Source organism: Ovis canadensis, chromosome 9, assembly GCF_042477335.2.
Source record: "Ovis canadensis isolate MfBH-ARS-UI-01 breed Bighorn chromosome 9, ARS-UI_OviCan_v2, whole genome shotgun sequence".
Classification (NCBI taxonomy): domain Eukaryota; kingdom Metazoa; phylum Chordata; class Mammalia; order Artiodactyla; family Bovidae; genus Ovis; species Ovis canadensis.
Window position 1 is genome coordinate 105,186,169 of NC_091253.1, and position 13,577 is coordinate 105,199,745.

The following is a 13,577-nucleotide window of genomic DNA, read 5'->3' on the forward strand; positions in this document are numbered from 1 at the left end:
GACACTGAGATGAGAAGATCATTCTGGATTGTCTGAGTGGACCCTAAATCCAATGCCAAGAATCCTTATGAGAGACATACAGAGGAGAGACACAATGAAGAGAAGTCTATACGAAGACGGGGGAGGAGACTGGGGTGGTGTGGCCATAGCCAAGAATGCCAGCAGCCACTGGACGCTGGAGGAGGCGTGGGCTGGACTCTCCCCTGGTGTCCTTGTAGGGAGTACCATCCTGACTGTGGACTTCAGGCCTCCAGCATTGTGACAGAATGAATTTCCTTTTGCTTATTTGTTGCATATTTGTTATGTACTATTTGTTGCAGTGGCCCTGGAAACGGATGCATTTGCTCTGTAACCATCTGTGCTGACGCCTTGATCGCCGAGCAGACTGAGTCCCAGCAGCCTGGAGAATTATAGAGCCAGCGCAGCATGAACATCGCAAACGTATGTTTATGGAGATCTTGAGAAGCCATCCCCAATCCAAGAAAGCCGTGTTGTCTAATTTACACCTTACCCAGCTGCAATGGAATGTCCTTAAGTTGAATGAGAGGCAGAAGGAAGTCACTGGAGGAAGGAATCAAGTGTCCTGGATTCTATTAATATCACTGGCTTTAGTATTCACTGGCTATTTGACCTTGGAAAAGTCATTCCAGTAGTCCTGGCCTAGGTTTTCTTATGTTTAAAATAATTGTCCTACCTACTTTACAGTGTTGGCAAGAAGGTTAGATTATTTCAGTGCTTTGAAACAGTAAAGTGCTATCCATTAAAATGAAAAGTGGTATATGACGCATTTCATGATTCGTAATATAAACACAACATATACTTGCTGAACTAAGTTAGATCTTACTAATTCAGAATTTGCCATGATTTGGAAAAGGGCTGCATCTGAGATAGGAAATCAGGGTTTTAGCCTTGGCTCTAAAGACTGAAGAGCCAAGTAACCGTGGACAAAGTATTGAACGTTTTACGGACACAGTTTTTGTAGTTGTTAAGTGAAGGAGTTTGACTGGATAATCTCTAAAGTCACTCCCATATCTCTTCTTCTATAGAATTTGAAGAAAATTATGATTACCTAGATGGTTCTTGCCCTTGTTAAATTTGTTCCTTCTTGTGGATTAAACTCACTAAATTCTGTTGATCCTGAGCTTGTCTACTGAGACTCAGATTTGTATAACCAAAGGTCTGGATGTCAACAGTAGATCAGCTGAGAAAATCTGAACGTAAAGGAAAGGCAAAATAAAACTTGCTTACAGAAGAAAAAAAGAAAGAAAAGAAGAGAAAAGAAAATAGAATTTCTTGGCTCACTCACTTGGAAAGTCTATGAATAGAATTAGTTTCAGCTATAGCTAGACTCATGACTTAAATAATGTCATCTGGATTTGCTTTCCATCTCTAGCTCTGTTCTGCACAGAGTTGGCTCCGTTCTGCAGCTTCACATGGTGCGATAGTGCAGTTGCGTTATCTCTTAGTTACAGTTATCAAGGGAAGATAGAAGGGTTTTCTCAGGTGCATAGCAAAAATCTCACTGCATCTCATTGACTCCAATTGGCTGAAATGTCTAGTTCTGAAGCAATCACCTGATGAGAAGGCATTCAGAGTGATAAATGGCTTAGATCTGGGTCATGTGATTGCTAAGCCAGAAACATAGTCCCAGTATGCTGGAGCCAGTTGGCTATAACAGTCTAGTAGTTTTCCGAGTTGGTTGTTAAACTGTGTGACCATAAAATTGGAAAAGATGGGAGTAGTCACAGCACAGATTGGGGCTGTGTTTGTTTATTTTGGAGAGCACGTTTACCAGCATCACGAGGGATAGCTCAGCCCAAGCAGTGGAGGTAAGGGTAGGATCACCTTGCCAAAAGGAGGCTGTTATCAAAGTAAGGCAAAAATGAACACTGCAGGGGCAAAGGAAAAAAACAACTCTTCACTCACTAAAACTGGAGGACAACTCTTCACTCACTAAAACTGGAGGCTTAAACTCGAAATAGAGTGTTGAATTGACTCTTGTTCCTCAGTCTGCTTTGTGTCATGGATTTTCCATCTTGGCTGGTAACCATCATTCCAATCGGACACTCATATTAACTAATTAAAACATGACATTTAATTTTTGAATGCTTGTATTTCTCACTTAACAGAATTTTGCTTCCTTAGTCTAAAAAACCCATCTCCCCCTCAATTGCTTCTGCCAGTTACTCTCAGCTAGAGTTGCTTTGACCTCTCTGGGCTATTTCAGGGCTCTTCTCGTCTGCCTGCCTTCAGTCTTACCTTTCTTGATCCGTCCAGTATGTCGCCAGCAGACTGATCTATCTAAATAAGTCTGACCCAGTTGTCGCTTCTTCCTAAATTTCTTTCCATTCCATGATAGATAAGGTCTGTGATGTCTTTAAACACGTTCACAAATTCTTCCTCCTTGAAGAGGTAGAGCCTAATTCTCTGGCCTGGAGCATGGGCTCAAAGAAGAGAGTGTAAGAGAAGTGATGGTGTGGCCTATGGCTAGGTCGCGGAAGGAGCTGTGGCTTCCTCCTTGCCCTCTGTCTTGGCTGCCTCGCTCTAGGAGAAGCCAGCCCTCATCCTGTGAGGCCACTCATGCAGCAGTAAGGTGGGGTCCATGCAGCAAAAAGCTGAAGCCTCCTGCCAGCAACAGTCTTGGAAGCAGATTCTCCAGCCTCAGTGGAGAGTTTCAGTGACTAGAGTCCAGGCTGATGTCGTGACTGAAACCTCAGGTGAGATTCTGAACCAGAACCACCCGTGTCACTCCTGAGTTCCTAACCTGTTGAAACTCTGAGAAAGCAACTGATTTTCATTTTAATTTGTTAAATTCTTTTTTGTTGTTGCTGTTTAAATTGGAGGACATTGCTTGGCAGTGCTGTGTTGGTCTCTGCCAAGAATAACACAGACCAGCCGTGAGGGTGCTGGGTCTCCTCCCTCTTGTCCCTCCCCCTCCACACCCTCTAACCCTTCTGGGCCGTCACAGAACCATGGACAGGCTGGATTCCCCGTGTTTCATAGCAGCTCCCCAATAGCTATCTGTTTCACACTCGGCAGGGCACATAAGGGCTTCTCACGTGGCACTAGTGGTAGAGAGCCCTCTTGCCAATGCAGGAGACATAAGACACGTGGGTTCAACCCCTGGGTTGGGAAGAGCCCCTGGAGGAGGGCATGGCAAGCCACTCCAGTATTCTGTCCTGGAGACCCCCATGGACAGAGGAGCCTGTCAGGCTACATTCCGTGGGGTCACAAAGAGTCGGACGCGACTGAAGTGACGCAGTGCGCGCGTGCACACACGCAGTGCGCACACGTCCATACTACCCTCTCAGCTCACCCCACCCTCTCCTTCCCGAACTGTTAAATTCTGAGTGTAACAATAGAGTGCTTGTTCTCAGCCTAACACTTTGTTTTTTCTCCACCACTGAAGTTACACATCACAACACCACACGGGTTTGTCTTCCTCATTATAATTTGAGCTTCCTGAGAGCAGGCATTGTAACTCCAAGCACACCGCTGTATCCCTGAGCAGTAGATTGTATTTCACAAAGATGGCTGCAATGATAGCTCCTGTTTCAAGCACTCTTCCAGAACCTTACCCCTTCCAGAGCTGGATTCCCTGTCTCGTCCCTTTGGGCCTGGATGGAACTTTGTGACTCTCAAACAATAGAGCTGAAAGGATGCCCTGTTACTTCCAAAGGTAGGTCATCCTGATACCACGCACGTTTGCTTCTTTCCTTCAGACACTTGTTCTTGGAGTCCAGGCACTGTGCTGTGGGGAAACTCAAGCTATCTGCAGAAACGGCACGGGGAGAGGAAGCGAGGGCCCCAGCCCACAGCGGGAGCTCAGCTCCCAGATGACAGCCAGTGCTCACTAGCCGTGTGAGCGGACCATCCTGGAAATCGATCTCCCAGCCCCTAGTTGAGTTTCCCAAGCCAGCCTCCCCTGGATCAGAGATGAGCCACCCCTGCTGAGCCTGGCTCAAACTGCAGTTCTGTGAAGAAGATAAATGATTGTGATTGCTTAAGCCGCTAGGTTTTAGGGTGATCTGCCAGGCAGCAGTATGTAATGGGAACATCCAGCACAGGGTATCTGTGAAATCGCAGGCATTTGACAAGTATTTGTAAACTGGCCGATGATTCTAGTTTCCTTATACAGCTGCTTTCTGGGCACATTAATACACTTGTTCTTCTTTAAACAGATCTTGAACTCATCTGACTTGGGATTTGTGTTCAAGCTATTCCTTCTGCTGTGAATTGCCTCCCTCCTTTCCTGCTACATTTACCTGCTCAAGTATTACACTTCTGAAAAAAATTCAGTTGGATATTCCTTTTTATATTCCCTCTCCTCCATCCTTTTAATAAATATGTCATGAATGTCTTCTCGAAACCCAGGATATGGAGCAATATGGACCGAATCCCCGTCCCCTTGGAGCTTTACATTTCAATGGGGGATCCAGTCAATAAATAAATATGTAATCAAAAATCATAGCATGCAATTCATGTCTTAAAGGAGTTAGATAGTGTGCAGCAACAGAAAATGATGGTGGGGGTGGGAGGGGCAGGAACGAGGCCCTATTTTAGATGGAAGGCTCAGGGAGGAGATGATATTTGAGATCAGAACAATAAGAGGAAAGAAGTCCAGAAGGAAAGACCACGGCAGTCTGGGCAGAGAAAACAGTAAGTGCAAAGCCATGAGCTGGGATAAAGAATGTTTCCTGTTGGATAAAATAAAGGTGGTATTTATGGCTTCTGCCTAATGACTGGAGAGAAGACACTGACTAAAAGAGGTGGGAAAGCTAAGCAGGCACCAGATATTTATGCTTAGCATCAGGGAAAGGAATTTAGATTTAATTCTAAATACATATGCTAAGTTGACTCAGTCATATCCAATTCTTTGCGATCCTATGGACTGTAGTCTACCAGCTCCTCCGTCCACGGGATTCTCCAGGCACGAACGCTGGAGTAGTTGCCATTTTCTCCTCCAGTGGATCTTCCCAACCCAGGGAGCAAACCCATGTCTCACGTCTCCTGCATTGGCAGGCGGGTTCTTCACCTCTAGCTCCACCTGGGAAGCCCAGCTCTAAATACAAAGATAAGTACTGAGAGGCTGTGAAGTGGGAGAGTGCCAGCACCTGCTTTGGACTTTAAGCTTACTCTTGCTGCTATGCAGAGAATGGGTTTTAGGTCAGCTGGAAGGGGTGCAGGGGTCAGTAGGGAAACCTAAACAGACATGAGATGGTGGTGCCTTGGTTTAGGGTAGTAGCAGCAGACAGACAGAGAAAAAGGACGTTTCGGCATAAAGTTTGTGATTCTAACATACAGGACTTGTTGGTGACTTGGATGCGGGAGCTGAAGGGGAAAGAGGGTTTCTGGCTTTGGTAAGAGGTTTGAACAAGGCTGTGGGGGCCGTGGGAGGGTCAGCAAGGCAGGGCGTGCTCTGTTTCCTTCTCAGGCTTCTCCAGATGCCTCCTCATGGGTTAGTCTCTCTCTCCTCTGTGTATTCAATCCTGGTTTTGGCTCTTATAGGGGAGGCAACACCAGGTATGGGTTAAAACATAAGGAATTTTGAGGGCTGAACTGATGTGGGTTAGTTTGGGTTCCACCTCTGCTCATATGAGGCGTAAGAGTTGGAGAAGCCCATTTGTCTCTGTGGCCTCAGCTTCTCCAAAGGTGGGTAGCATCTATGTTACAGGCTTGTGGGGTTCATTAAATGAAACCCTCGAAGAGAAAGATATACATGAGGAAGTTTAGGGAGAAGACTGAGACTTCCTTTAGCTTTAAATTCCCATAATAGTTAATTCTAACATCTATGGAGCACCACCATGTGCCTGATACTGGGTGTTATAACAACTGTGTGATGTAGCTATTTGCATCATCCTCCTTTACAAGTAAATACACACAGGCAAGGGCTTCCCAGGTGGTTCAGTGGTAAAGAATCCACCTGCAAATTCACGAGATGCAGGAGACGCAAGTTCAATCCCTGGGTCAGGAAGATCCCCTGGGGGAGGACATGGCAACCCACTCTCGTGTTCTTGCCTAGAGAATCCCAGGGACAGAGGAGCCTGGCAGGCTTCAGTCCACGGTGGTCTCCAAGAGTGGGACATGAGACACTAGGCAGGCACACACACACAGGCACAAAGAGCCTGAAAACCTACTCAAGGCCACACTGCAGCACCGGCATAGATTGTGCTTCTGTGTCCCTCTTTCTCCCCGGTTTTCTCAGACAGCAGGGAGTATGTGTGTCTTGCTCAGAACTCTCTTCCCTGTCCCTGGCACATTGCAGAAAGCAATTTCACGTACACTGTGTGGGTGAACTTTCAGGCATTGAGTCACGTCTCAAAGTCTGGGTCTTGACAAGACAGAAGTCAGAGTTCTGGGGCACTGTTTTTACTGGAGTAGGCCCACCCAGTTGAGCTGGGAGAGTCCTGAGCCAGACTAGCTCGGAAGGCTGAAGGCTGGTGAGACCCACAGGGAGATCAGATCCGCACGGGTCAGCCCCGGCTGCCGAGCCCACTGCAAGGCAGTGGTGAGGCGCGTCCAGCGTATTTGGTTTCAGAAGTGCGGCTGTGGCACAGTGCAGCCTTTATCAACAAGATGACGTGGGGGATGGTGCGTTCTGACTACCCAGGAGAACTGGCAGCGCCTTTGATTAACCCCTTTCAAAAGCTCTGTAAAATGCAGTGGCTGCTGTGCCCTGGTCAGGACTGTGCAATGAACACGATTTGTGTCTTGAAGCTGAAACGCTGCTGAGCCTCTGATCTTACAGTGGGATCCATGCTTTACTCTAAACATGGTTACTTTGGAGGGAGCGTGTGGAGGAGATTGCGCTAAACATACTCTGAGATGAGGTGCTACCTTGAGATGCTCATTTTAAAATCACATAGTGATAGGGACTCATGTTACTTCAGAACTGACACCGCCCCTAAAAAAAAGAGTGATGGAAAAAGGGAAAATTAGTGAAGGATTCTGGTCAAAGTCTTAAGGCTTCCTGTAAATATCAGCTTAATCTCTCCCATAAGAAGACTGGAAAATGATGTTTACGTATCAGAGCTGTGCTTGCTCTGTGTGGTTTAGCACACGCAGCTTCCCCCCAACTGGTCTGCAGAGTAAGAAAGAAGACAAAGGCAGGGAGCAGTACTGGGTGAGGGAAGAGTCGAGAAGGGATTGTTTTATATCCTTTAAAGGGCGTCTTGAGTGGATTTACCCGGAGAGCAAAGTGCGCTGTGATAGAAGGGGACATGATGTGATTCCAGCAGGCACACTGAGAAGGTCCTTCTGCCAAAAATAGACCCACCTGCTTGTGAATGTCTGGCATTCCTTTGACTGGGGACAATGCCAGAAAGGCCAGCTGTTAGCTCAGATACTCCTCCCACGGGCTGGCTGAGACCTGACATTCCAGCCTTGAACTTAAGGCTAAATTTTCCTCCACAATCTACCGCAAAGCACGTGTTCCCCTCTCCACCCTCCTCAACTCTAAAATAAAGGTGTTAATAGCTATTTACACCACAGTATGAATTATACAGATTTGAGCAAAGAGCAGAAATCACGAAGCAGGAGAATCCTTGGTCTGCTCTTCCCCACTTAACTCTTGTGACTTTGGTCAAATCCTTAACTGCTTAAGCAATCGTTTGCTCTTCTATAAAATAAGACTAAGCCAAAGCACGGGGCTTCTCAGGTGGCACAGTGGTAAAGAATCCACCTGCCAGTGCAGGAGGCACCAGAGACACAGGTTTGATCCCTGGGTTGGGAAGATCCCCTGGAGGAGGATTCTTGCCTGGGAAATCCCATGGGCAGAGGAACCTGGTGGGATTCAGTTCATGGGGTCACAAAGAGTTGGACACAAACTGACAGACTGAGCACACTCAGAAGGCAAAGCAGCGGGGTCCTTGGAAGGGCAAAATGAGAGAGACGGAGAGAACCGGCCAGCAAAAGGCTAGGCATGACCCGGATGTCTGTCAAAGGGAGGCAAACGAAGCTTGGCGCAGCCACGCAGTGCCGTATTATGCATCTGTGACAGGGAACCAGGAAGCCCTCTACACCCCAGTGTACAGTGGGCTGGGGCATATTTTGAAGTAGCAGAAACAAAATGCATCGTGGAACTTGCACAATGTTGTAGTTTAGATGAGAAAGGGGAAGACACAGTAAATACACACTTATGTATAATTTCTGTAGCTGGATAAACCAAAAATTAATTTAAAAATGGGATGGAGGACTCATTATTAGAGAAATGCAAATCAAAACCACAATGAGGTACCACTTCACACCAGTCAGAATGGCTGCGATCCAAAAATCTGCAAGCAATAAATGCTGGAGAGGGTGTGGAGAAAAGGGAACCCTCCTACACTGTTGGTGGGAATGCAAACTAGTACAGCCACTATGGAGAACAGTGTGGAGATTCCTTAAAAAATTGCAAATAGAACTACCTTATGACCCAGCAATCCCACTGCTGGGCATACACACCGAGGAAACCAGACTTGAAAGAGACACATGTACCCCAATGTTCATTGCAGCACTGTTTATAATAGCCAGGACATGGAAACAACCTAGATGTCCATCAGCAGATGAATGGATAAGAAAGCTGTGGTACATATACACAATGGAGTATTACTCAGCGGTTAAAAAGAATTCATTTGAATCAGTTCTGATGAGATGGATGAAACTGGAGCCGATTATACAGAGTGAAGTAAGCCAGAAAGAAAAACACCAATACAGTATACTAACACATATATATGGAATTTAGGAAGATGGCAATGACGACCCTGTATGCAAGACAGGGAAAGAGACACAGATGTGTATAACGGACTTTTGGACTCAGAGGGAGAGGGAGAGGGTGGGATGATTTGGGAGAATGACATTCTAACATGTATACTATCATGTGAATTGAATCGCCAGTCTATGTCTGACGCAGGATGCAGCATGCTTGGGGCTGGTGCATGGGGATGACCCAGAAAGTTGTTATGGGGAGGGAGGTGGGAGGGGGGTTCATGTTTGGGAATGCATGTAAGAATTAAAGATTTTAAAATTTAAAAAATAAAAAACTAAAAAAAAAAATAAAAATGGGATGGAGGGAACAAGGAAGTAGAGGATATGAAAGGGATATAGATTTCTTTATGAAACAATCTGTTCTTTGACTTTGGAATCATGTAAATAGTTCACCTAATTAAAAGCAAAGAGAAAAGCACACCAAAACACAAGTCCGAAAACTTTAAAATAAACTGGAAAAAGTGAACCTAACTTTATATCAGTTCTCTGGCACATCAGTCTCAAGAACTATAGCAAATGATTTTGAAACACATATTTAGACTGTACATCCCTAGAGAGATATATTCTAAGGACAAAAAGAAGTATAAGATCTCTTACCCAAATAAATGTTTTTACAAAACGTATAGACTCACAGACACAGAGAACAGGCTTGTGGTTGCCAAGGGGGTGGGGGTTCATATAAATGTGTTAAGTCAACAGGGATACACCTTAAATTTACACAATGTTGTATGTCAATGAAATCTCAATAAAGCTGGATAAAAAAAATTCCCTCCATTCTGGTGACTCTATTCCAGTCATCAATATCTGACAAAACCATTAACTGAAGGCCTTTGAGGGATTTTACGAAGGGAGTAGGTGTGATGCTCAAAACAAAGCAAACAGCAGATTCTGCACATCTGCGTTAATATTTGCATTTTTCTCCTGACTCAGCTTGGTGCTCCGTGGTGCCTTAGATGGGTGAGACGCGGGGTGGGTGAGAGGGAGGGCCGAGAGAGGACATGGGTACCGACAGCTGATTCACGTTGCTGCACGGCAGAAACTAACACAACATTGTCAAATGACTACGCACTCCCCCAAACGAACAGACGAACAAACAGCAGGGAGCGTTTTGCAAGTGGCGAGGCTGTAGCACAGAAGAGGCTGCCTCCCCAGCAAACACAGACGTGAGCTGCTCACGACTGCGGACAGAGGAAGAGCACAGCGGCAGACTTGGGGGTTTGGCGGCAGGTAGGATACACGTCTCCCCAGCTCCCACTCTTTTGATTCTCCCTGCCACTGAACAGCACGGGCCCACGTGAGAACTGCCTGGGCCTGCACTGGTGGAGAGGGACAGGTGCCTGGGCTGAGTGCAGAGCCCTCAGAAGGTGGCGCTGTCTCTCCTGCTCGGCCACACCCTGCTCTGGCCGGGGAGAGAGTCTTGGTCTCGGCCCTGGCATTTCTCCACCTCCCCGCTTAGTAGCTGTGGTGCCCTGGGTCTGTGAGCCTTGGCTTCCTCTACTGTGGAAGGAGGGTGATAAGATGGTGTCCTTGGCAGAATCAGGTGAGGTGGTAATTCAAGCGGCTGGCACAGCCAGTGCCCGAGAGCTCAGCCCAAGGCCACAGACGCCGTGGGTCTCTGCACCAGGGATGCGGCCTTGCTCCTGAGGAGGCTCAGTCTGCACGCTCCTTTCTTGCTCAGGAAGATTGTGATTAGAGCTGAACGCCGACCAAGACTCGGCTCAGTGAAGTCGCAGTTACCAGCTTTGCTCTTAGGCAAATCCGTTTTTCTTCTCTCACACTGGCTGTTTTACTTCTCTAAAGGGGCCTGAGCTTCATTAGTTTCAGTGCTATGCTTCTGGAAATGTCTCTCTTCTCTCGGGCATCGCCCTTGGCTCCACGCAAAGGGAGCGCATTTAAGTCCTGCTCAGTGTTACTCAGGTGAAACGTTCACCAAATGTACCCTTGATTTGCCTAAAATACTTGCCTCATCTTAAATCAGAGTCATGATGACCTGCAAGACCAGAGTTGTTGCAGTATGTTTTTATGCCTCCGATATCACTTAACCTGCGGGCTTCCCAGGTGGTGCAGTGGTAAAGAATCTGCCTGCCAATACAGGAGACACAGGAGGTGTGGGTTCCATCCCTGGGTGGAGAAGACCCCTTGGAGGAGGCAGTGGCGACCCACTCCAGTACTCTTGCCTGGAGAACCCCATGCACTAAAGAGCCTGGCAGGCTACAGTCCAGGGGTTCGAAAAGCGTCGGACGTGGCTGAGTGAGTAAACTCAGAACCTTACTTTAACAGGCTTGCGATACAGCAAGGAGGGGCACAGACAGTGTCCTGTCCTTCAGGGGACATTGTTCTGTCGCTCTTCGTTCCCACTTGCTGAACACGCAAAGGCAGTTTCTCCAAGTGGCCATCAGACAGGGAACAATGGAGGCGAGCGAACCTTCAAGCTATTGGAAGGCTCTTTCACGGTACTTACTCGTCCTTCCACTGTGTAAACCGCCTTCCTTTCCCTAGCGCAGCCCTGCTCTGCCTTGCTGCTGCTGCTGCTGCTGAGTCGCTTCAGTCGTGTCCGACTCTGTGCCACCCCGTAGACGGCAGCCCACCAGGCTCCCCCGTCCCTGGGATTCTCCAGGCAAGAACACTGGAGTTGGGTGCCATTTCCTTCTCCAATGCATGAAAGTGAAAAGGGAAAAGGAAGCCGCTCAGTCGTGTCCGGCTCTTTGCGACCCCAGGGACTGCGGCCCCCAGGCCCCTCGGTCCACGGGATTTTCTAGGCAGGAGGACTGGAGTGGGGTGCCGCTGTGAGCAAAACGCAGCCTGGATTGCATGGTTACTTTTCCACTGCTGCCATCTAATGGCGCTGTGTGGTAATGCATGGTGAAGTGAGGATCTGGGCTTTGTTTTGTTTTGTTCCGGTTCCCTGGAATACAGGTAGACCTGGACTCAGGTCAGGGAGCCAGCTCTCGTGGGGGTCGGTAGCCTAGGTGGAATTATTTAATCTTTTTTACCCTATCGGAGAATCGGTTTGTCTTGGACGCATCGATGCTGGAATCTGTTTGTGCCATTTCTGTTAGAATTTGTCTGTGTATTTCGTGTTTTGTTGTTATACAGCTTACAAAAATAGGAAATATTTCCTCTATCTTGCTCAGTATCTTTGGGGTGCACGTTAGATATGTTAAGATCAGAAGAGCAATGGCACCTGAACGGCTCACAAACAACCTGGCCAGCAGAAGTGCTTTACAAAGGAGAGGAACACTCTGATAATGAACATCCCAGGGTTGGGGAGGGGGGCTCACTTGGACTAGAGGTGTCTGATTCTAATTTCCCCTACCTGAGCACTGGAGAAGGATGGCAACTCACTCCAGTATTCTTGCCTGGAGAATTTCACGGACGGAGGAGCCTGGCAGGCTACAGTCCATGAGGTCGCAGGGTCAGACAGAACTAAACGACTAACACTTTACTTCATATGTATATGTGTGCGTGTGTGTGCACGCTTGTGTGCTTAGTGGCTCAGTTGTGACCGACTCTTTGTGACGCCATGGCCTGTAACCTGCTAGGCACCTCTGTCCATGGGAATTCTCCAGGCAAGAATACTGGAGTGGATTAACATGCCCTCCTCCAGGGGAATCTTCCCAACCCAGGGATCAAACCCAGGTCTCCCACATTGCAGGCGGATTCTTTACCAGGTGAGCCACACAGTGTCAGACTTTATTTTCTTGGGCTCCAGAATCACTGCAACCATGCAGATGGTGACTGCAGCCATGAAATTAAAAGACGTTTGCTCCTTGGAAGAAAAGCTATGACCAACCTAGACAGCATATTAAAAAGCAGAGACATTACTTTGCCAACAAAGGTCTGTCTAGTCAAAGCTATGGTTTTCTGCAGTAGTCATGTATGGATGTGAGAGTTGGACTATAAAGAAAGCTGAGCACTGAAGAATTGATGCTTTTGAACTGTGGTTCTGGAGAAGACTCTTGAGAGTCCCTTGGACTGCAAAGAGTTCAAAACAGTCAACCCTGAAGGAAATCAGTCCTGAATATTCATTGGAAGGACTGATGCTGAAGCTGAAACTCCAATACTTTGGCCACCTGTTGCCAAGAACTGACTCACTGGAAAAGACCCTGATGCCAGGAAAGATTGAAGGTGGGAAGAGAAGGGGACGACAGGAGATGAGATGATTGGATGGCATCACTGACTCAATGGACGTGAGTTTGAGTAGGTTCCAGGAGTTGGGGGTGGACAGGGAGGCCTGGCGTGCTGCAGTCCGTGGGGTTGCAGAGAGTCGGACACGGCTGAGCGACTGCACTGGACTGAGCCACCACATATATGTATATGTTCTTCTGCAGATTGTACGAATGTGGGGCACCTCACACATGCGCCTGTCAACCTTGCTCAGAGGCTTTGCTAACCTTCTGTATATTGTTCCAGTTTTACTATACGTGCTCCTGACTCCAGCTTCCAACATATATTCTTTAAAGTAACCCTACCCCTTCTAAAGGAAGCTCAAGGCATGCTTTCTGTGCACGTAATGTCGATGTTAGGCTAGAGCAGATCTTTTCTTCAGTTGACATTCTGTATCCATTGTGGGGATCTTGCCCACCTTCTTTTTATTTTTTAAAATATCTCTTTTTATTTATTTGGCTGTACCAGATCTTAGCTGCTACATGCAAACTCTGGGCCTGGCATGTGGGCTCTTAATTCCTTGGCCAGGGATAGAACTTGGGCCCCCTGCACTGAGAGCTTGGAGTCTTAACTACTGGACCACCAGGGAAATCCCTCTGGCCCACTATTCATGTGATCCAACATGATCACTTGGCTCCTTTTGAGTCCAGAGAGGGAAAGAATAA

The 13,577-nt window shown here is 47.3% G+C and overlaps 1 non-coding gene across 1 annotated transcript; it reads right to left on the reverse strand.

Annotated features, from left to right (window-relative positions):
- Positions 1-13,081: 13,081 nt before the first annotated feature.
- Positions 13,082-13,188, reverse strand: LOC138446369 (U6 spliceosomal RNA). The gene has a single exon (XR_011259304.1). It is a non-coding gene; the product is annotated as a U6 spliceosomal RNA (small nuclear RNA).
- Positions 13,189-13,577: the final 389 nt, after the last annotated feature.